The 21,990-nt window shown below is 46.8% G+C and overlaps 1 protein-coding gene across 5 annotated transcripts in view; it reads left to right on the top strand.

Annotated features, from left to right (window-relative positions):
• Nucleotides 1-21,990, top strand: part of WWP2 (WW domain containing E3 ubiquitin protein ligase 2) — a 1,426,252-nt gene that overhangs the window by 1,329,147 nt on the left and 75,115 nt on the right. The gene's annotated exons all lie outside the window — the stretch shown is intronic.

Here is a 21,990-nt window from a genome sequence, read left to right as displayed (position 1 = left end):
TATCCAGTTGGTATTTCTGGGGTGGGCACAAGAGCCACACATAGATTAACTTAGGCAGCATGGACAAGAGGAGAAAGAGGTTTAACTATGGTTAAGAAAATGTGGCTAATGTTAAGGCGGCCAGTGATTACATTCCTCTAGGCCAGGAAAGGGCAATTACAATTAGAGTATATAAGAACGTTAAAAGTCACATCTCAGTCTGGCTTAGGCTACCTCCCTTCTTGCAAACCTTTTATTGAAGTGCCATAATCATCTGCACATCATAGCTGTATCAAATACACCACATACAAATAATGTAGACTAGTTGTAGCACCTCAATTAAAACTGAAGAGCCTGATGTTATAAATAATCTTTTCTTAATCAATCCAGAATGACACAAATACATATTGCTTACAAAGCAAAGTGAAAAAACAGAATTACTTGTTATTTACAAATATGTATGAGGGCAAGGGACATGTGTTGAAAACTGTAGTTCGGGCCCTAAACAATCTCCTAGGTACAAGCCATCACCGGCAAAGTATGGGGAAACGTACAAGTTCCGTGTATGAGAAATGCTACATCTGTATATGCGTTGACATACATGGTTTAACCCCAGCCACTTGTGTAAACACGGTGGTCTTCCTCAGGATGCTATTGCCTCATGACTTATCTTATTTAGTCCAAGTTGTATTAATTCAAAATGTGGATAGCTCGGGTCATACACAACCAGAGTTCAAATGATTCAAGCTGTTCTTGTTTATTTGTTTTCTTTATATCACTCTTTGAAGTTAGACACCACATTACTATGATAATGTTACCCTATTTCGGTGTGAAATGTGTGACAGGATCAGTAATCCGACCCTGTCAAGAGGCGATCGGGACCCCTCTCAACCTGGGACAGGAGGCCTACCAGGGTAGTCTCCAGTGCCAGTTCTGCCTCAGAGGTGGGTTGAGGGAGATGGGAGGGCCCTAGACCCTGTCCCTTCTAGCTGTGCCTAGGTACAAATGTGAAGTACCACTTCTTGCTCCATACCTGTTGTGCACAATTCTCTTTGTCCCATGGGACTGCAGTTACCAGAAGCCCACGCAGCAGAGACCTGATGTCAAAACGTACCATGGAAAGAGACGACAGAGAAAGCAATGAAAATCCATGCCAGTGAGAGTGGTTATCCAGACACTCTTTGCAAGGAAGAGACAAACTCTAACATTGACTTTGGGCGTAGCGGGTCCTCATTACGGAAAGCTGGCAGCCCTACCTATGAAAATGGGGCAGGGCTTAAAGTCCATTTTGGGTGTGTTGTTGCCTTTAACCTGGCCCTTGGAGAAAAGGAAGCCATTGGTTGGCCTGGGGACCCGGCTGACGCAAAGGGCCAATCAAGTGGAAAGGATAAAAGAACACAGAAGGGATCAGTCAGTATGGGTTGTTTGGGTGAGGTCAAGGGAGGACAAGACTGACCAAGAGACCAGGTGGAGAAAAGACGGTGCAGCCGAGTATGGAGGAGAATTAGAGATAGCATATGCAACTTGTGGTATTAGTGAGAGCAAATGGTACTGTGAGAGTGCGTGTAAGTTGAGTGAGTCCAAGGGCGATTGTAGGGGTGGGATTGATAGTGAGTGGAAAAGATTCATGGGAGAGTGGAAAGAGAGTGAGTTTGGGAGAAGGTGTGGGTGGAGTGTAGGATAGTGAGAGAATAGTGGAGAGTGGTTGAGTGAAGAGGGGAGAGTAGTGAAGGGGAGAGGGGAATTAGTAGAGCAATAAGATAGGAGTAAGGAATACAACAGAAGAGAGATGATGGGAGGAAGGGAAGGAGACCAAGAGAAGGAATATGAGGATGTGAGGGGGAGGTGATGTGGAGCCTGGGCAACTGCAATATACCTATTCCAATTGTGAAAACCATTGTTATTCTTGTTGGACCCTGGATGGGATCCACTTAGGAATTAACAGAGGGAGAAAGTTATATAAGGTGTTTGCCTTTAGGTCATCACAACCAGCCAGTCAGCTGTTAGATAGTAGGAGTTATTGATCTCTGTGGACCACCTTGGGGTTTAGGGATGCCTGGCTAGGAAGGTAAAAGCCCACTGGAGACGATAGAGAGGGATGGCTCCTAGTGAAGGCCCTCCCTAAAATTTCAATTAAAACCCTTAAACGGTATTTGAAAGTTGGTGTATTCTTGAGGCCATCTTGTTCCAGATGAGTCTGGGTGTCCTCTACACATTGTATACACTCTTTAAATTTACTGTTTCTCAATATTCAGTAAGCATCCAAAGTCCAGGTTGACTTCCTCATTGTGAACTCCGGTGACACATTTCTTTCTCCCTTCTTAGCAGTACAGTAAAGCTTTATGGAAGTCTGATATATCCAATGCTGCAGGATTTAGTAAGCAACAAGGGGATACTGCAAATATATTGTTTATTTGACAAGGGCTGTCCGATATATACTGTTTTAAAAAATACTCCTGTTTAGCCCTGATTCACTGATCTTTCTGCTGAATCTTATGCTGTCAGTACTATGGCAGGTCCTTTATGTGCATTCTGAAACGTTATTATCCTCACAAAAGGTCCAATCCCATATTTCAATATGGTTGAAGGGGTGGAGGCTCCGCTAACCCAGTCACCATTAAGAGGGGGTTGTCAAGGGTTCCTACTTGCGCCTCTGCTACGTGTCTCACCCCCTAGTCTCTGGCGATCTGTCATCCAGGAGGCTAGGACACGGCCATCACTATTGGATCCAGTTCCTGGGGGTGGACCAGTGCGGGAGGATCACCAGGATGGGGTTCTTGGGGGAGTGGAAGTGGGACACCGAAGGGTGAGACGCGGTACCCCCTAAATTATGACACTTTTTCCCCATCCTACCCCGTAGGATATTTAGAAACTCTACCCCCTCTCCTTTTCCTACACAAACACTTTCTCACACCGCGAAAGACAATGGACTAACACCAGAGCCGTTTACCTGACATGTCCAAACACAAGGGTCAGGCAATTGACCCGCAAAGTCTTACATAAAAGAACCGTAAGACCGGGAATCACAGCTGGAGAGTGGTGTGACAGATGTCAACGGTACACAGGGCCCTCCCGCACTGAGAGCCAGGGCGAGGAGAAGCGGTTGTTGCCATGGTACCGTCCTTAACTCCAGCAGAAGAAAGGCCAACGAGTTCAGCACATCCAGTGAGTCGGAAGAAACTGATAGGGGACCAGACGGTGTTAAGCTCAAAGTTGCATTGGCAACATTTGCGTAAAGAAGATAATAGACAAAGGTATTTTGTGAACAAACAAGGTATCAGGGTTAGAGTGGTCCGGCGCCACGTGGGCGCTCATTGGAAAGACTCTAACGGATGCCCCGCTCCTGAACAAGGAGAATGTGTTGGACTTAGAAAACTAAGAGAACCAAGAGGCCGTAGGGGAGGCCGGCGTGAGAGGTCAAAGTGGTCCTAGATGGGTTAAGCCAAACCCTTTGTACAGTCGAAAGTCTTTGACACGTTGTGAATTGAAAAGCTAAGTGAACCGCATTGTGATGACAAACGTGAACCCGACTGAGGAATGTCCACAGTGAGTTGATCTGAGCCCGATTGAGGGAGGCTAACGTTGTGAAAAGGATCGGAGCCTGGCTGAGGGGGATCTTCAGGTGAAGAGTAATCACCCGACATGAAGATTAACAGAAGGAACTTTTGTTTTGTTGTTTATGATAACATCAGGCCCTCTGAAGCAAGAGACTTTGCATGAAAGAGACTTGTGCACAGAAGGCCCTGATGTTAAGAAATGGAACTATAAGCTTGTGTCGGAGAAGCCCAGGAGTGTGCTGTGCTTGAGAGTCCCGCCTTGTTCCGTACTTCAAACGTGGGGAAGGGAGACCCCGGCCATAACATCCTGACTTATCATTTTGTGAACACTTCTTTGTTTTCTTGTGAACATTACTCCACACTATTCTGTAGCATAGCGGTAAGGATTGGCAATAGGTTTTCTTAGTATGGGCCCTTTTTATTTGACTAGACTCTACTATAACTGTATTATTATTATTTGATGGTCGTGACTTGCTCCCATCTTAGATTTAGGTTTAGATTATCTGTTTTATCTCACCCATTTTACAATTTAATAAACAGCCTTGAACTGTGTTCACTTGTGTCTGTCTTACTTTGATACCATGCCTTCATTACAGAGGGTGATGCATGGTTAGTAGATTACAATAACTCAGCCTGACAAAAATGTTAATGAAGGGACATGGTTATTAGTAGGAGTGTCAGCCCAGGAGGGGGGGACCAATAGCTAGAACCATGCTGGGTGTTGTAACCCTGAGACTGAGAAGCACAGAAGCAAGAGACGGGATATAGCCCTGAGAGTGTAAATGGATCAACAGACAAGACTGACTCGGGTGTATACTTTTAAAAGTGTCATCAATTAAAACAAGGGGAAGATCCCTGGTGTAGAAAACACATTTTTAATAATTTATACAGGAACGCCCAAGATCATTTGCCTTTGTGGGTTGACACTGCATGCAAATCACCTTACCTTTTCCATCTACAGTGTTTAAGTGCAGGCTTCTTTGGGGAGGTACAGAATCCCCTATAAAGTCCTTAGATACAGTGTATACAAACAGTGTGGACTCTAGTCCCTGGGCATCAAGTGTGGGCTGACGGAATCCTTGCTTCGGGGTAGTCGCTTTCTCAGGTGTGCTGATCTGGATGGAGCGATGTCCCTGGGGTAGTAGAGTGCAAGTGGTTTGCTGATGGGCCCAACCCTAGGGTCCCCTTTATCTGACAAGTGCCCTAGAGCCTCAGCTGGTCCTGCCCTTGTCACCATGCCACAAGTTCGTACCTCCTACCACTGTGGACGCTTCCCCTTCAAATCAAGGCCTCACCTCTAACACGGTCCCTTTCCTTCTGGGTTTGAACAAGCTGATGCTTTCCACCTCCTAAAGTCCTTCACCTTCTCCTGTGACTTGTTCATTAAACTTCCCACCTCCTCCAACACATCTCTGTTCTTCCAGCTCGTTTCACCACCCTTATGTCACAAACAATCTTTCTGCTGTTCTCCAATCTCCTCCGTCAATCTTTCAACCTTCTTTTTAAATACTTCTTCAACTTGCCAACCTCCTGAGATTCTCCTTGACTCTGCCAAGCCCCTCCAACACTACTGTCAGCTCCTTCTTAAATTCTCCTACCTCTTCCTTAAACAAACCAAACTATGTCAACAGCTTTCTCACCTAAGCATTAAGATTGCATTTCTACTTCTTCCAACCTCACTTGACAATTCCTCCATCCACCACCTCTTCACCTGATGTTAATCACTGCTTCAATCATTCTCTTCCTCCCACCTCGAACAACTCCCTTGCTGTTAATCCTTCCCCCTCCAATGCTTTGTTGAAAGCCTCCTTCCTTCTACTCCACACCGACTTTCTTTCCAAACTTTGGCAGGTTCCAGTTCTCTACCACACTCTACTTTTCCCGCCTTTCCCCACTCTTCTCCACACTGCTCCTTCTGCTTATCCTCCAAAACTCTCCAAACACTGTCTGCACTCCTCTTCAGCAAGCCACAAACTGACTGGGGTTGGAGCTGTGTTTATAGGGTCCTGAGCTTGTCCCCAGAGCAGTAGACTGCAGCTGAGACTATTGGGCAGGGTTCCACTGTAATTGTCTGCTGCGTCTTCCTTCCTGGTATGCCCCTCGAGGTGGGCCTAGTGAGACTAAAGCTAAATGGGGAAGCTACCTTGGTTTTCACTAGTCTGCCCTGTCTCTGTCCGTCTGACTGACTGCATCTCTCATTTCTTGTCTGGTCTGCTAATGGAAGGTTCTCTCCACCTTAAGCTGCTTTTGTCCTTCCCCTGTTTCCCCCTGGTCAGTCCTAACATTACAAGCTCCTTTGGAAAGGGATGTAGATTATAGTAATGGTTTTCCCCTTTAGTTTTAAGAATGTGAAGGCATGGATGTTTTCCTCTCTTGTGGACAAGATGAGTGTACTTACCTTAGTGTTCCTCCCCATTGGTTTTATATGCACATGAAGGTGGTTTCCCGGGTTTGGGTTTTTGTTTTAGCAAACCAGGGGAACTCTGGGGGATGCAGTGTTCTTTTCTAATTGTCCCCTTAATGGTCTAATTTTTATGGGGGCCATGTGACTGTCCATGCAATGAGCAGGGGGGGGCTACAGAGGGGATGTGGAGGTTCTAAGATTCGCGCCGCTAGGACCTTGTCACAGAGTCCAGAGGTTTGCTGACTGCTTTAACCTGGAATTGCATCGAAGTGTACCACAACTGGCAAAGATATGCATTCTCATAGCTGGGTCTTTGAAGCACATTGAGCTTCTGGCACCTATAGCATGAGCATCCTGCATTGTTTCTAGAGTGATTTCCCTAGACCAGGAGTCTGCTGTACGTACTCAGTATGGTATTAAGGGTGTAGCAGGCAAATGCTTTCAGTGCTGTTATATGGATCTTGTGTATAGGAATGTGAACGTCTATTGCACCTCCAAATAATTGAGCATAACCTTTGAAAGAACTTTCTTGGTCGTCTTGCTTAAGTTTCCGCCAGACCAGTCCACAGAGAGTTTGAAGTGACTTTTCTGAAAGGCACTGAAGATGCAAGTCTGGCTCTTGTTTGACTAGCAGTTGGGCAAATGATTGTCTCCAGGGCTGACTCAGACCATAGTTAAAAATGTGAAGTCATGACAAAATATGTAATTTTGGAAAAATGTAAATCTCTACAATACTTCTTATCTAGGCATTCTTTACAGTTGGTGTAGCCGCCAGAATTTTATTTTTCTAATAGGCCGTGAGACGATTGGCAGAGTAAAACCAGTTGCATAGCTCAGGCGATAATGCAATGAAAACCCTAAATCATTTTGATTGGCTGGCACCAAGAGAAAAAAGGCTATGCAGCCATAACAATAGTGTCTGCCCTGGGTGCTGGCACGCCCTGTGGCACGTGTGTTGTCACCTATGAAGACAAGGTCTTGTGCCCGAGTACCGGAACGGTGGGCATGTAGGTGCTAATCACCAGACCAGGTGCCCTTATGTTTAATGGAAAGGCAGAGGTTATGCTACATGGTAGGCTAAGCAGAATTGCACAGGTCTTGCATGGTGCTGTAAACCCCTGGCCCTAAAGGCCAGAGGATGTTCTATAGGAATGCCCATTGTTAATGTAACTAACTGTATTTTACTGACACTCCTTTATGTCCATTGTATAAAATGCCAAGCATTCAATGATCGCCATCTGAGGGCCACATTTTTTCAGACAGGGATACTGTGACATTTTCCTTGTCCATTTCTGCACAGCTGTATGGAAATAAATACTGTGTTGCAGAAATGTGTACTTAAGTGCTTTAGATTTACTGATTAGAATGTATACCTCTTTCCCCAATTACCACTAGATTACCCTAGCGAGATACTAGAGACTAGTAAGACCCTGTTTGAGACTTTATTGAGCCCCCAGTCCCTGTATGCACGGCATCCCTTGATGCCCGGCATAGATTTCCTCGCAGTGCTTCCCTCTCGCCAGTGCTTCCCAGCCCGCCCTCCATCCCTGATTGGCTATGCCCTTCACCAGCTCTGTGTAGCGTCCTGCACACCCTGTGCCCGTATCTTTCTTCATCTGCATCAGGTGAGGGGTAATACTAGCAAACCCTGCCTGAGCCTCGTCCTTTATTGAGCCCCCAGTCCCTGTATGCACGGAATCCCTCTACCCCCGGCATCCATTTCCTCGCAGTGCTTCCCCTCCCAAATCCCAGGCAGGCCACCATCCATGATTGGCTATACAGGTGCTCTTAAACGACCTTGCCAGGGCAGCCCTTTGCCCATGCAGCACCTGCAGCTAAGGGCCCAAGGCAAAGGGCGGCTCCTACATTAGCGGCTCCAAGGTGTGTCTGCAGGTGTCTGCAGGTGTCAGCAGGGGAAGCCAGTGGCCAGCCGTCAACCAGCAGCAACAAAAAAGTAAGTATGGCATGGGTGAGGAGTAGAGTAATCACTCTACTCCAGAAAGCCCTGCCATTCCACATTACCTTACCCAAAAACATAGCTTGCCAAGCGAACATCACTTACATCACTCATACTTAGATAGAACTGTGACCTGTGGCCTGTGTCGCATCTAGACAGGATTTTGAATGTTAGCAGATGCCACACTTGGATAGAATTGTGAGTGTTAGCAATTGCCACGCTTGGATAGAATTGTGAATGTTAACTAAATGCCACACTTGGATCAAATTTTGAACATTAGCAAATGCCACACTTAGATAGCATTATGAATGTTAAGTAAATGCCACACTTAGGTAGATCTGTGGACATTGGCCTGCGTCGCATCTAGACAGGATTTTAAATGTTAGCAGATGCCACACTTGGATAGAATTGTGAGTGTTGGCAGATCCCACACTTAGATAGAATTGTGAATGCTAAGCAAACATGGACTCTCAAATCTAGGTATAGCCTCCCCCTTTGTCTTTTGTATGGTGAAATGTAATGTATTAGGATACCTAGGCCTCTTTCACGCTCCGCAGGACTCTCAAATCTAGGTGTGGCCACCGTCTCTGTCTATTATATGTTGAGACCCACCTATTGCGGAACCTAGACCTTTCTCCCACTATACAGAACTCTCATATCTAGGTATAGCCTCCATCTTTGTCTGTTATATGGTGAAACATAATTTATTATTAACTTGCTCAAGTCTTGGTGTGGCCTGCATCTTTGTCTATTGTGTAGTGAAATGTGGTGTATTGTGAGACCTGGGCCTCTCCCCCACCATACAGGATTCTCAAAATCAGTGATAGTACTGTGAATATACTAGTCTTCGACACAGTCAGAAAACTGTTAGAAATTATTAGCATTGCATTGAACCAAAGCTAGAAAGTGCCCACTGTGATAGTGCTGTGAATGTACTGGTCTGCATCGCCTACCTGTGCCATTCTCCTAGACCTGGTCTTGTTACAATTGACTCAAATTTAGAGGGTGCATGCTGTGATGATACTGTGATTCATTTACATGCTTAGGAATTGTTCTTGCAAGATTGATTCACATCTAGAAAGCTATGTTAACTCACATCTTGAAAGTACCCCTGAGATAGCACTGTGACTCACTTGCATGCGCTGCACAATAAAGGTTTTCCATACTAACTTACTAGAAAGTCTTAATTCTATTAAAGACACGGAGGCGAACATTATGCTTCCCTTTCTTTATTTATATATTTAAAGAAAGCGCTCAGCAGCAAGATATTTTCACAACAGAAAATATAAACATAAGTCTAACAGTGAAATAACGAGAAATAGCTTATAGTCTTTAAAACAAACTACATTTCCCAGATGCCAGAGGGAAAGCTCAGTCCAGTCAGTAAACATGTGACTATTATCCTCCAATAAGGTAACAGGTCCTCCCATAAACAGTCTTGAATATGATGCACTTCCCCTTTTGAAGCTGCGAACTTGGCCACGAAGATTAGTAACAGTAGTCAACTCGTAGTAAAAGATAACAAGGAGCTCCAGATTAGGCGGAATTGTCGGCGGGAACTATCAAGAAAAAAGACATAACTGGAGTTAGATCATGTATATTACAACCCTAGTTCCCAGTAAAGGGAGGGAGAGAAATATGTCATGTTATTTCAAAGAAAAACAGTCATGCATCCGAAACAAGAAACAATTATTAGCGCAGATAATGTTCTTTAGACTCAGTGTACCCGATTTCTCGCCGGGTGGCATAATGTTCGCCTCTGTGTCTTTAATAGAATTAAGACTTTCTAGTAAGTTATTATGGAAAATCTTTATTCTATGTCAAGACCGGAGGCTCCCATTATGCTGGTTTAAAGCTTACTTACCACAATAGATGCTGGTTGTTCTACCGGTTTCAGGTAGAATTGCTTAAAAACCGATTTGCTTGACCAATCTGCCATTCGCATGATTTCTTCTAGTCGGATTCCGACTTGAAAAGCTTTAGAAGCCATAGCTCCTCTCACGGAATGGGCCCCGAAGTGAGAGGTGTCTATCCCAGCCTGAGTCAAGGTCCACCGTACCCAGCGTGCTAGGGTCAGAGCGGAAACTGCTCTATGGGGTTTACGTAAGGCTATTAACAGCTGCCCATCAGGAGAAGTCCTCATTGGAGCCGTGACCTCCTCGTAAGCCTTAAGGCATCTGACTAGGCAGAGTTTGGGCTGATCCCTGAAGGCAGGGTAGGCAATCACTCTGGAGTTACACTTCGTCCTTCTATGTATATGAAAAACTATGCCGTCGGCAGAGAAGGTCCTGCCCGCCAGATCGAGAGCTCTGACGTCAGAAACTCTCCTGCAAGAGACGAGGCAGAGAAGTGTAGTGAGCTTACCAGATATAGCAGTACGAGATAATTCTTGATTATCCGGCCAGGATACAAAGAGATTCAACACTTTGTCAACGTCCCAAAGTTTACCGTAACGAGACGGAGGTGGAGCAGTAACCCTGATACCTTTGAGTAGCCTGCAGACCAAATGGTGTTCACCGGCTGGAACTCCTTTTATGGGGTCGTGTCCTGCTGAAATAGCGGAACGATATGTGTTAACCGTTCTGTAGGCCAGACCCTTTTCCACCAATGATGCTAAGAAATTGAGAATTTCTACTACAGGTGCCGAAACTGGATGTTAGCCTTTGTCTTGACACCAGCTTCTCCAGGTGTTCCATGAGTTAGAGTATCTTTTGAGAGTGCTGGGGCCCAACTCTCCTCGATGAGGCTAACTGCCAAGTGGGACATGCCAGGAACATTCCACCTAGACCTGAAATCCTCCAGGCTGCTAGGACCAGAGACCCTTGGAGGAGAAGAGGGTGACGGTGACCTGCAGGATTGAGCAGGAGATCCGTGAATTGGGGTAGAAGGATTGGAAAATCCGTAGAAAGTTCCAGAAGAACTGGATACCAGATCTGAGAGGTCCAGACCGGGGCTATAAGAACCAGCTCTGTTTGTTCCTGACGGGCCTTCGCCAGGGTCCGTGTTATCATGTTGAAGGGGGGAAAGGCGTAATGTACTCCTTCGATCCAATACTGGAGAAAGGCGTCCGTAGCGGCCGCTGCTGGATCTGGATTCCAGCTGAAAAATATTGGTAGTTGCGTGTTCAGGCGTGAGGCAATGAGATCCTTGGACATGGGACCCCAAATCTGCTGAAGCCGAAGAAAGACTTCTCTGGCGAGCTTCCAGTCGCTGTAATCGGCTGTGTTCCGGGAGTACCAATCCGCCACTATATTCGTCAGGCCTGGTAAATATTCTGCTGTGACTGAAATATGGTGTTCTAGGCAGTAGTGCCAAAAATCTTTGGCTAGCTCCGCCAGAAGCCGAGACTTGGTGCTAACCAGATGGTTGATGTATCTCACCGCCGAAATGTTGTCCATTTTGAGCAAGATACAACAACTCACTCTGTCCTTGGTAAAGGAGCGTACTGCGAAGGAACCCGCTAGGAGCTCGAGGCAGTTTATATGCATACCGAGTTCCTGGGGTGACCATGTCCCTCCTGTGGCCACTGGACCGCATCTCACTCCCCATCCGGAATGATTGGCATCTGATCCTATCACTAGGTCTGGAGCGGATCCGAAGATTGCCCGGCCGTTCCAGGCCTCCAAGTGTACGAGCCACCAGTTGAGCTCTGTTCTTGCCTCTGTCGATAGAGTCAGCTGTTGTGAGTAGGAGAGACCGCGTCTTAGATGCTGTCCCTTTAGCCTCTGCAACTCCCGATAGTGTAGTGATCCCAGAAAGATAGCCTAGATAGACGAGGAAAGGAGGCCTATAACCCTCACTAGGTCGCAGAGAGATACAACCTCCCTCTGCAGGAGTCTGCAAATCTCCCGTTTGGTAGAGTGAATCTTGGACGCCGGAAGACGGAGTTGCGCTGTTCCGATGTCGTTGATGAATCCTAAAAACTGTAGGGTTTTGGATGCCTGAAGGCAAAATTTCTCCCAGTTTATGAGGAATCCGAGACTGTGTAGGAGATCTATGGCAGACCTGGCCTGATGCTCCACCAGAGCTTGGGAATGCGCCATGAAGATAATATCGTCTAAATATATTATTAGTCTGACACCTTGTTCTCTCAAGTGAGCAATAACTGGTCTCAGGAGCTTGGAGAAAGTCCACGGAGCTGAAGAGAGACCGAATGGAAGGCTCGTGAATTCCCAGTCTCTGTGTCCCCAGGAGAATCTCGGGTAGCTTGCGTGGTCCTGGTGTATGGGCACCGCGAGGTACGCACCTTTCAGGTCCAGTCGCATGAGCCAGTCGTTGGGTTTTAAAAGATCCTTGAGCATGTGAATACCCTCCATGATGAAATGGCGGTAAAGGATAAAATCTTTGAGGGCCTTGAGGTTTATTACTGGGCGTACTTTTTCCTTTCTGCGTACTAGGAAAATAGGGCTGAAGAAACCGCCTGAACTTGTGCAGGGACGAATCGCTTGCTTTAGCGCTAGACTGTAAATTTCCTTGTCTAATTCTAAATCGTCCTGCTTGGACATAGTGATGGGAGAAGGACGGCTTATCTGAAAGGGTTGTGTAAAGAATTGTAGTCGCATGCCGCGCACTGTGTCTCTGACCCAAGCGTCCCCTGATGATGAATCCCATGCATGTGCAAAAAGAGCTAGCCTCTCTCCTATAGGCACTAATGGCGCGGGCGCTGTGATAGGTAGACTGACCTGAGGTCTGTTGTTGTGCAGGATACCGAGCGGCTCTCCTCCAACCGCGACCTCTTGCTCAGCCTCTGGATGGAAAGAAGGTGTCCAAGCGATCCTGCCAGGCCTGATGTTCTCTGGGTTGCTGAGGTCTGCGGTCAATGAAATATCGGCCGGACGAGCGACCTCTGCCTCGACCGGCCCTGGCAAAAATCTTTGACGAGAAGACTCTTTTGATAGAGGATTGCACCTTGTCTAGAGCAGTAAATGTGCCTACGAATTTTGCCATTTCCTTGACTAAGGAATCGCCGAAGAGCAGACCTTGGGCAGTGGCTCCGGACTCGGTGTCTGCTAACTCAGCCAATTTCCCATCTATTTTATGGAGAATGCCTTTAAGGCGCTCGGCTGAAATGGCACAGCTGGCGTTGCCTAATAGACAGATGGCTCGTTGGGCCCATCCTGACAGAATGGCTGGATCAATGCAGTCCCCTGTGCCTATGGCTGCTTCGGCCAGATCCATCATTTTCGCCAGTGGACCTAAAACGTCCAACACTCTGTCCTGGCAAGATTTCCAGGCTCGATCTATGCCTTTTCTTGGATCTTTGGCATTCTTGCCGAGGAAGGTTATCATTTTGGAGTCCAAGTCTGGTGTTAGAGTGATTTTGTCCCGGATTACCGGGCGCGGACACTCTGCTTTAAGTCTCGCTCGGACTTCCTTGTCTAGAGGCTTACGAAGCCTGTCCTTGATGTATTCTAATGTTCTTGGTGATGGCTCCCAATCGGAAGATCTGGGATGTACCAGATCCTCCGGGGACAACATCCCTTCCGAGGAGTCCTGTTCCTTACGTGACTTCTTAGGGACGGGGTCTGCCACTATCCCTGACGTAGAGGGTCTCGCCCCTTTTGATTGAACATCCTCATTAACAGAGAGGGGCGACAAACTGTTGTCATCATAATCTTCTTGTTCCAGGCTCTGTTGATATCCCTCTGGGCTCGAGGGTCTGGTGCCGGTGTTTTCTTCCTCGGGGCAAGATGGTTCATCGGCAGAAGGGGTTTCCTTCCTTTCCAAGAAGGCCTTTTTCAGCCTTGAGAAGGCGTCTGAAATGGCAGCAGTGGCTGATTCTGGCTGGCTCGGGGGGGGGGGGGGAATCGTAGAGTCTTTACTCAGGCGAGCCGGAATACATCCCCCTTCTGAGAGGTGCTTTCTTTTGTGTGTTTTTTTCTTTGGCAGGGAGTTATCATGCAGCTGCTCCTCCACGTAGTCCAGCCGTTGCTGTATAGGCAGGAGCATGTCTGAAATAGCCTTCTTGATGCTAGTCTCCACCGAGGAACTTAGCACCTTCTCGAAGCTGCTCGCCATTGCCACTTCATCAATTTCATATGCCTCTTCTTCATACAATCCTGGTCCTCTTGAGTGAAGTACTGGGCTGCCATGCTGTAATCTGCACCTCTCTACTCCTCTTTTTTTTTTATTTATTATTCTCAGTCAATATATATTCTTATATATATATATATATATACATATATATATATATATATAATTTCTCTTCTTTTTCTGTTTTTTTTAATATGATTACCGACTGCCTTCTCCAAGCCCACAGCATGGGCATTCAATGTGTATATATGTGTGTAATATATATACACACATTGAATGTGATAAGGGCTGCGTTCGCCTGGAATTCTCTTCCTTTTTTTTTTTTAAATGCTTCCAAATGAGACTGCTGACAGACCATGAGGAAAGGGCAAACTGCTTCTGGCGCTCACGATCGTAAATTCGTTATGACATTAAACGAACAAATCGATCGTGGGCGCCAGAAAACAGAGTAAGGCACCTGCGAGTGCAGAAGCGCCCCCGGGTGACCGCGGGAGTCACTCGAATGCTAGATTTGCCGCTTCCCCCGCTCCCTGATGTCAACGCGGGTCGGGGAAGCAGGCGGAGAAAGCGAACGAGGGGCTCGCGAAGGCAGGTCCTCGTCTGCGCGTCTGCTCGGCTCGAGAAAGCCGTGATTAGATAGAAAATACTGTGTGCCATATTCCTCCGGCGCCAGCAGGAAGTAGCTGGCGTCGGATGGAGATGCCCTGAGGCGGCGGCGCGCAGCGCGTCGATAAGAATAGATGAACCCTTCAGGGAAAACGATGCGGCGCATGGTGCGCGTAGCAGTAAATTAACACATTAAAACATTAACCTCCATAAAATATCATGAAGCATCATACAGTGCAATAGCTATAAAGAAATAATGAAACCGATTGAATATGATGTACTTATCTCTTGCTGTGAGCAGCAAAGAAAGAGGAAGTGCATCATATTCAAGACTGTTTATGGGAGGACCCGTTACCTTATTGGGGGATACTAGTCAAATGCTTACTGACTGTGGACTGAGCTTTCCCTCTGGCATCTGGGAAATGTAGTTGTTTTAAAGACTATAATCTATTTCTCGTTATTTCACTGTTAGACTTATGTTTATATTTTCGGTTGTTGTGAAAATATCTTGCTGCTGAGAGCTTTCTTTAAATATATAAATAAAGAAAGGGAAGCATAATGGGTAATAAACCTATTGCCAATCCCTACCTCTAAATACAAATATTGTGGGAAACAGTGTTACAAAAAGAAGGAAGTGTTCCTAAAATGATATGTCAGGATGTTCAGGCCATTGGCCTCCCTTCCCCATGTTTTCTGCACCAGACAAGGCGGTACACTCGTGCTTAGCAGTGTCTCTGGCTTCTCTAGCATGAGGATACAGTTCAATCGTTAGCATCAGGGCTTCCGTGCCTAAGTTTCTTTGCCTTTCAAAGTCTCTTCTTTCAGAGGGCCTGATGTGACAAACAATAAGTTATTTTCCTCTTAGATTTTCACAAGTACTACATTTTTCAGGCAATTCACTATTCACCATTCACCTCGGATCCCCCTTAGCCGGGCTCGGATCCTTTTCAACACAATGTTCAATCAGTCTCCCTCTGCCGGGCTCAGACCAATTTCAACTTCCAATTTAACTTTGGAAACAAACTTGCTTTAACCAAAAGCTCTCAGCTGGTCTCCTTCAGCTGGGCTCGGACCAACTTCATCTATTTTGTCATCAACTTTCTTTATGCTATTAACATAGAAGACTTTCGAATGTGCACAGGGTTTTGCTTGACCCGTTGCAGCACCACTTCGATTTCACAATTCCTTTTCCACTCTTACAATTTTGCCACGTTTCACTTGGATGCCTTACAGAGACTTTCAAATGAGCACACACGTCATTCCGGACCACTCTGTCTAGGTATCGTATCTTGGCTTCACAGATCAATCACTCATATGTTGTTAAATCTTGCTTGCGTTGATTACCACATATGCTTCATGCACTGTTCGCTTCAGCTTTCACTTATACAAAGTTGCTGCTTGCAACCTTGGCTTCAAAACAGATCGGTTTGGTATCAGTCTCTTCAACTCACCGGCTGTGCTGACTTCACTGGTACCGCTTTGTTGTAGGAGCCAAGGACAGTACCAGGCCGGCAAGTGATTCTCCCTGCCTTGACTATAGACACGGGAGAGCCCGGGGTACCTCCGACACACTATGCAGGATTCGTCAGCCTTGATTCCTGGTCTTACATTTCCTATTCTCGAAGGTTCATGAAACTAACGGTCTCTCGTTGAAAAGGTCAAGGGCACTTCCCTTCTTTGCGATTTCCTTTGGGTTTGCCGTCTTTCGCCTGGTATTAAACTGCCATCTTGGAACTGCTGCTTCCTCGTGTGCTTTGCCTTGCTCTGAGTGTGCTCTACTGCTCTGCCGCTTATCCATGTGGGGGAAGTGTAATGGAAATCAGGTGTGTGTGTGTGTAATGGTCAGCAATTGCCTGACCCTGCCTGACCAGTGTAGTGGAACATGTCCAGTATACGGCTCGGGTGTTAGTCCGTTTTCTCTCATAGCGAGCGGTCCATGAAAAAGTGTTTGTGTCGGGAAACGGGGGGGGGGGGGGAATTCCTGAGTATCCTACTGGGTAGGATGGGGTAAAGGTGTTGCAGGGAAGGGGGTACTGCGTCCCCCCATCCGGTGTCCCACTCCCCGAAGACCCCTCTCCTGGGTGATCCTCCCGCACTAGTCCACCCCCAGGAACTGGATCTAAAATCGATGGCCGTGTCCTGGCCACCTGGATGACAGATCCCTGGGGACTAGTGAGTGAGACACCTTCAGGTTTCTCACAAAACATACTAAACACATTAGTGCCCCTACCCACAGTTCGGCAAAGCTGCCGAAGAGTGGTTCGCCTGTACCCAAGCCTACCATTTCTACTTTAATCAACTTGATCTTTCCCTGGCCAAGTATCTGTTTTCTCTTGCATTATCTCTTCTCCTTTCTATGTCCCAGACCCTCTTAGCTTTAAACTTTGGCTTCACATGTGGGTGCGAGTCCCAGACTTGTAATGTTGCGTTGTATCCATTGGTTCACTCTCCTGCCAAGCATGCAACTCTCTCTCATTTGCTTCAGGGTCCCAGACCCTCTTGATTTTGGGTGCGAGTCCCAGACTCTCTTGATTTTGGGTGCGAGTCCCAGACTCACACGGTTGCCTTGTATCCATTTGGTTTACTCTCCTGCCAAATATACAACTGGCTCTTAATTCATTTCAGGGTCCCAAATACTCTTACGGTTAGGTGCGGTTCCCAGACTTGCACTATTGTATTGTATCCACTTGGTACATTCTCCTGCCAAGTATATAACTGTTTCTTGTTTGATTTTGGGTCTCAGAGACACTTTCTCCAGCTCCTTAGATCACCCTGACGCTTCCCCGGACCTCTCACAGCTCCTGGCAAACCTGCATATCTGTTTCCTTCTTGGCAGTATCAGCGGTTCCCGGCCTGCTGCATCCTTCCCAGAGGCTCGGGCAGGGTTTGGGCATCCAGCGGGATCTGCAGTGTCCCTGCAGGCTGTGACTTCTCTCCGGTTACACGTTCTGTCTCTGTGCTTTGCCTCACGTCTGTGTATGGCTCCTGCTAATCCTCTTCGGGGATGGCTCTCCGTCTCTCCGGTGATTTCGTCTGAGCCTGAGCTTGAACTCTGTTGGAACTCCTACATCGGACTGCTGTAGTCCTTTGAGTTGGTGACTGGCCTTTGGAAACTAGACTGCTTGCTCAGTTGCTCACAAATGATCCTTGTGCTCCTAGCCATCTTCTTCGTCCCAGTACCATCCTTAAAGCTACATGCATAATACTTTACATTATCTGGTTTTTCAATGTTGTCATGTAGGTTGGTTTGGTTATATGCATAATACTTTGTACTATCTGGTTTTCAGTGTTGTCAGGTAAGTTAGTTTGGCTAACTTGACAGCAATATATATTAGCTGCATCCAGGTAGGGGGCAGGAGGACTTGGAAAGGGAGCTGTAGGTGGCAATGCGGGGTGATACTGCATTCTCTGTTGATGATCGTCCACAATCCCATATGCAGATTCCTTCCCCATGTGATTGTCCCTCGGTGAACCATCCCCACGGGGACTGTTGGAACTGTGGATGAACCACCCTAGCCACATAGGAAAGATCACCCCCGCCCCAACAACTCCCAGGAGAGGAAGGGACAAAATCCTTTATTCATTCCCCAGATGTTCCAAATGAGCCGGTAGCTAATTCACCAATTCATGATCGGCTTCTCTATAATGACTTGCTCAAGAGAGCGACTGACCATTTCAAAATAGCCACACTTGAGTTGGAGGAGAACACTGACTTTGTGGACAACATTTTGAACAAGAGAAAACCAGTGGGACAGTACATACCATTACTGCAGTCAGTGAAGAAGCCCCTTCTACCATCACTATCTACTCCCGCTTTTACCAATCCGGTTAATCCGTACATCGAAAAACACTTCAAACCAGCCTTCAACAGATCCCCTCTACATCAGGGAGATTCTTAAATCAGACTCTATGGTTGTCACTACAAAACATAAGAGGGCAGGCACCCCCTTGGTCACCTCATAAGCCCTTCCCATAAAGAGAGCAAGAAGATGTATGCTCTAGAAAAGAAAGTGGCAATGTCAGCTGCTTTCCAAATGAGAATTTCAAATAACTTGACCCTTATGGCACGCAGGGCACACTTGGACCAAGTAGAGGAACAGGTAGAATGGGGTGCCTGAACCTTTATGGTCTAAGATTAAAAAAAGTGTAATGGAGGTCAAACAGACTGTAAATGCTATCATCAAGAATTCCCTTAATGCGGCAGACACAGCTGGATGGTTAATAGCATAGGGAACGCTCATTAAGCATCATTCATGGCTTAGAGATTCAGGCTTGAAGCCTGAATCAAAAGCTACCCTTATCAATATGCTTATTGAAATTGAGGTACTCTTTGGGAAGGCTATCGATTCACTAGAGACAGCAAAGAAAGAACATGAAACCCTAAGTCCCTAAGTTAGATTTCAAACAAACCTTTTATGCAGCGGGGAACATTTAACACCTGTCGTACCTTCCGCGGACCAGGGAAAAGTCCACTAGTTCCCTTAGCACTACCTCTTCATCATGGTACTCCAGCTAAGGGCAACCCTCATCCTCTCAATCCTCCTTTCAAAGATCTTTCAGAAGGCGACGAGGCAGGGGCAGAGGCTAAGCCCCTAAAGGCTCAGACACCCCTGCAAGCATTGACACACACACACAGATTCCCTCCCATGTTTCCCCTGCAGCGTAGTCACATTTCACAGTTCACTCACTGTTAGGAAAGATTCCATATTTAAATGTAATTTTCCCTCCATGTGTCAACCCCCAAACTTTTTGCTGCTGTTTTACACCCTGATCTAACCTTTGCCAGAGAAGCGCAGCCCTCAGCCGCACTCCTCTGGGCTTTCGCTCACTTCTTATGGGGAAACTGACATGCCCTTAAGACAGTCAGTACTGGGAGACTTCGTTTCCCTTACTCCTTTCCTCATGATGCAGCTTTTGTGCAACATGTAACAAGAGTGCAATGGAACTCACTTGACCGCACCCTTGAGTCTCTAGTCAGTCCAAAGGACCTAGAAACTCTTGCTGGACTTATTATGAACTGTGCAGGTGTGTCACGGACAGGACTGGTGGCAGCTATCGTTTATCTTATGTTTTGAACCCGTTTTTGCCATTTTATCCGCGCTTACCGCGTTTGGCACAAATAGGTGGCCTGGCTCCAAAATGGCCATGCCACGAGGTTCTTTGTCCTGTCCTTTGGCCATCTTGCCCCTTCACCTTCCCCAGGTCGAGCCTACCTGGGTCAGTCCTTATTTGGTCATGCACTTTCCTGCGAAACCCAAAGCTTTTGCGGGCTTCTGCATGCCTTGTGTGTGTGTGCCTCCAGGATGTGGGCTGGGATGTCTGTTCCCAATACACATCCTGGGTGCCAGAGAGTCTGGAGTGTCCTGAATACCTGGTCCGTGATTGGTCCATGTATGGAGTGAGTGTCTGATTGTCCTAGAAGGTCTGCGAAGGCGCTTCGACCCATTGGAATAGTGGGACCAACTATTCTCGGCACCTTCATCAAACCCTGCTAGTAAGCCTCTCCGGAAGTGTCCCTGGGCCAACCAGTGGGCTGACCAGCTTACGCAGGACGTTTGCTCTGTCATCGCCACGGTTTCAAGTGGAAACCCTTGATACTTGGTATACTGCTTGCTCTGTGTCCACAGCACCCTCACACCGAATTTCGTACACTTGGCATTCCCAGGTCTGAAGTGAGATGAGTGTACCCGGACCGGAGTAAACGTGGTTACCGTGTTGCCCTGCTGTGGCAACGACCTGTGCAAGTTCGCTGCACTTGTACCCTCGTGATCCTGAAGCCTGCTACCGCGGAAACTACACAGTGTCGAGACGTCCTGATTGTCACATTCGAACCTGCCAGGGAAGTGGACTGAACTGGCGAAGTCTGGGTCTGCCTGCGTCGGGGACCGGTGAGTAGTCTATACCCCAACCGGTGGCCCCTAGCGCAGGAGCCCATTTCTTTTCTACCCCTGTTGCGAAATAGCGACTCTATCCCGCACTCTCAACCAGCCTCTGCCCGCAAGTGGAGGTCCTGCTTGAATAGTGGGGACTTGTTCTTCATCGACTGCATCCACCTTCCTGAGCTGCTAGCGACCCTTGAAGAGACCCTATTTTGTCCAGTGGCACAAGTGTGTGAATGTACTATTGAGCATAAGGCTCCTCTCTTCGTAGGGCTTGGACTGCCTCTTAGTTAGGTGTATTCTTGATGTGGAACTAGGTCTAAAGATTACTTGCACTGCCTGTTTTCCTCCCCGTCTAGGTGGTCTACATATTTCGTGCTTCTTAATCCGTTAGACCCCTCTGGTCTTGTATATATATCGTGTTGATTGTGAAGTGTTGGTTTACTTCAGTATTATTGTGATTCTTTGCTATGGTCTATATTACAAAGGCCTTGTAATAAATGTGTCTATATTTTTAATATAATACCTGTCCAGAGTAATTTGTAAGTGTCCTTGCTTTGTGTGCTCATTGAGGTCTTTCAGTCACCCTCACCCCTCTTGAGACTTAGTCTTGACCCCCTGCCATAGCTACCCTGATTGGTCTGGCTTGTCCAGAGGTTTCCATGTTCCAAGAAACTAGGTTGGCCTTCTGAACCCCTGCCCCTCGAGGTCAGAGTTCAGAAATCCATCTTAACACTCAAGCATGGGAGGGAATCACTACAGACAAGTGGGTGATGTCCAGAGTCGCATACGGCTACTGCATCGAGTTCCTGGAGATACTGCGTGATCATCTGCCCAGGTCCAGAAAGATGTCCAGGGAAAATCAACTCGTACTCGAGGCAGTTGTCCAGTCATTACTCAAAAAAGGGGCAATAGAACTCATCCCGTTATCACATGTAAACAAAGGTATTTATTATGTGTACTTTCTTATTCCAAAGAAAGCCATGATAAAACACCCTGTGTTAGAACGAAGACCTGCAAATACTTATGTCAAGCCTTTAAAAGTTCAGGATGACAACCTTACAGGAGATCATTCCTCTTCTAAAGAAGGGAGACTACATGGCAATACGGGAAATGAAAGATGCCTACTCTTATATTTCAATGTTGCCAGCTCACGGGAAATACCTATGGTTCAAAGTAGGGTCCACTCACTACCAGTTTAAAATAATACCCTTCGGCATTGCTTCAACACCTCAGGTGTTCACAAACGTACTAACAGTAGTAGCAGCAGCCCACTTTTGCAGGCAATCGATCCCAGTTTACGCTTATCTAGATGACTGACTCATAACTGGAGATGCACCACAGATGTTTCGGGAGCACACTCAAGATACAATCAACCTCATGTTACAGTTAGGATTTTCAATCAACGAGAGAAAGTTCAGTCTACTTCCCAGTTAGGTTGAACAACTCCTAGGTGCAGTGATTCGGACAGAAGACTCTTTTGTCTTCACCTCCAACGAGAGGGACCAAAGCATGCTGCTTCAAGTCCCTTGTTACAAAGCCGGTCACCAGATAACTGTTTGGATGGTTATCCGC

Source organism: Ambystoma mexicanum, chromosome 1q (assembly GCF_040938575.1).
Source record: "Ambystoma mexicanum isolate Mex_15411 chromosome 1q, UKY_AmexF1_1, whole genome shotgun sequence".
Taxonomy (NCBI): domain Eukaryota; kingdom Metazoa; phylum Chordata; class Amphibia; order Caudata; family Ambystomatidae; genus Ambystoma; species Ambystoma mexicanum.
The sequence above is the reverse complement of the archived record's forward strand: the minus strand, read 5'-3'. Positions and strand labels throughout refer to the sequence as shown.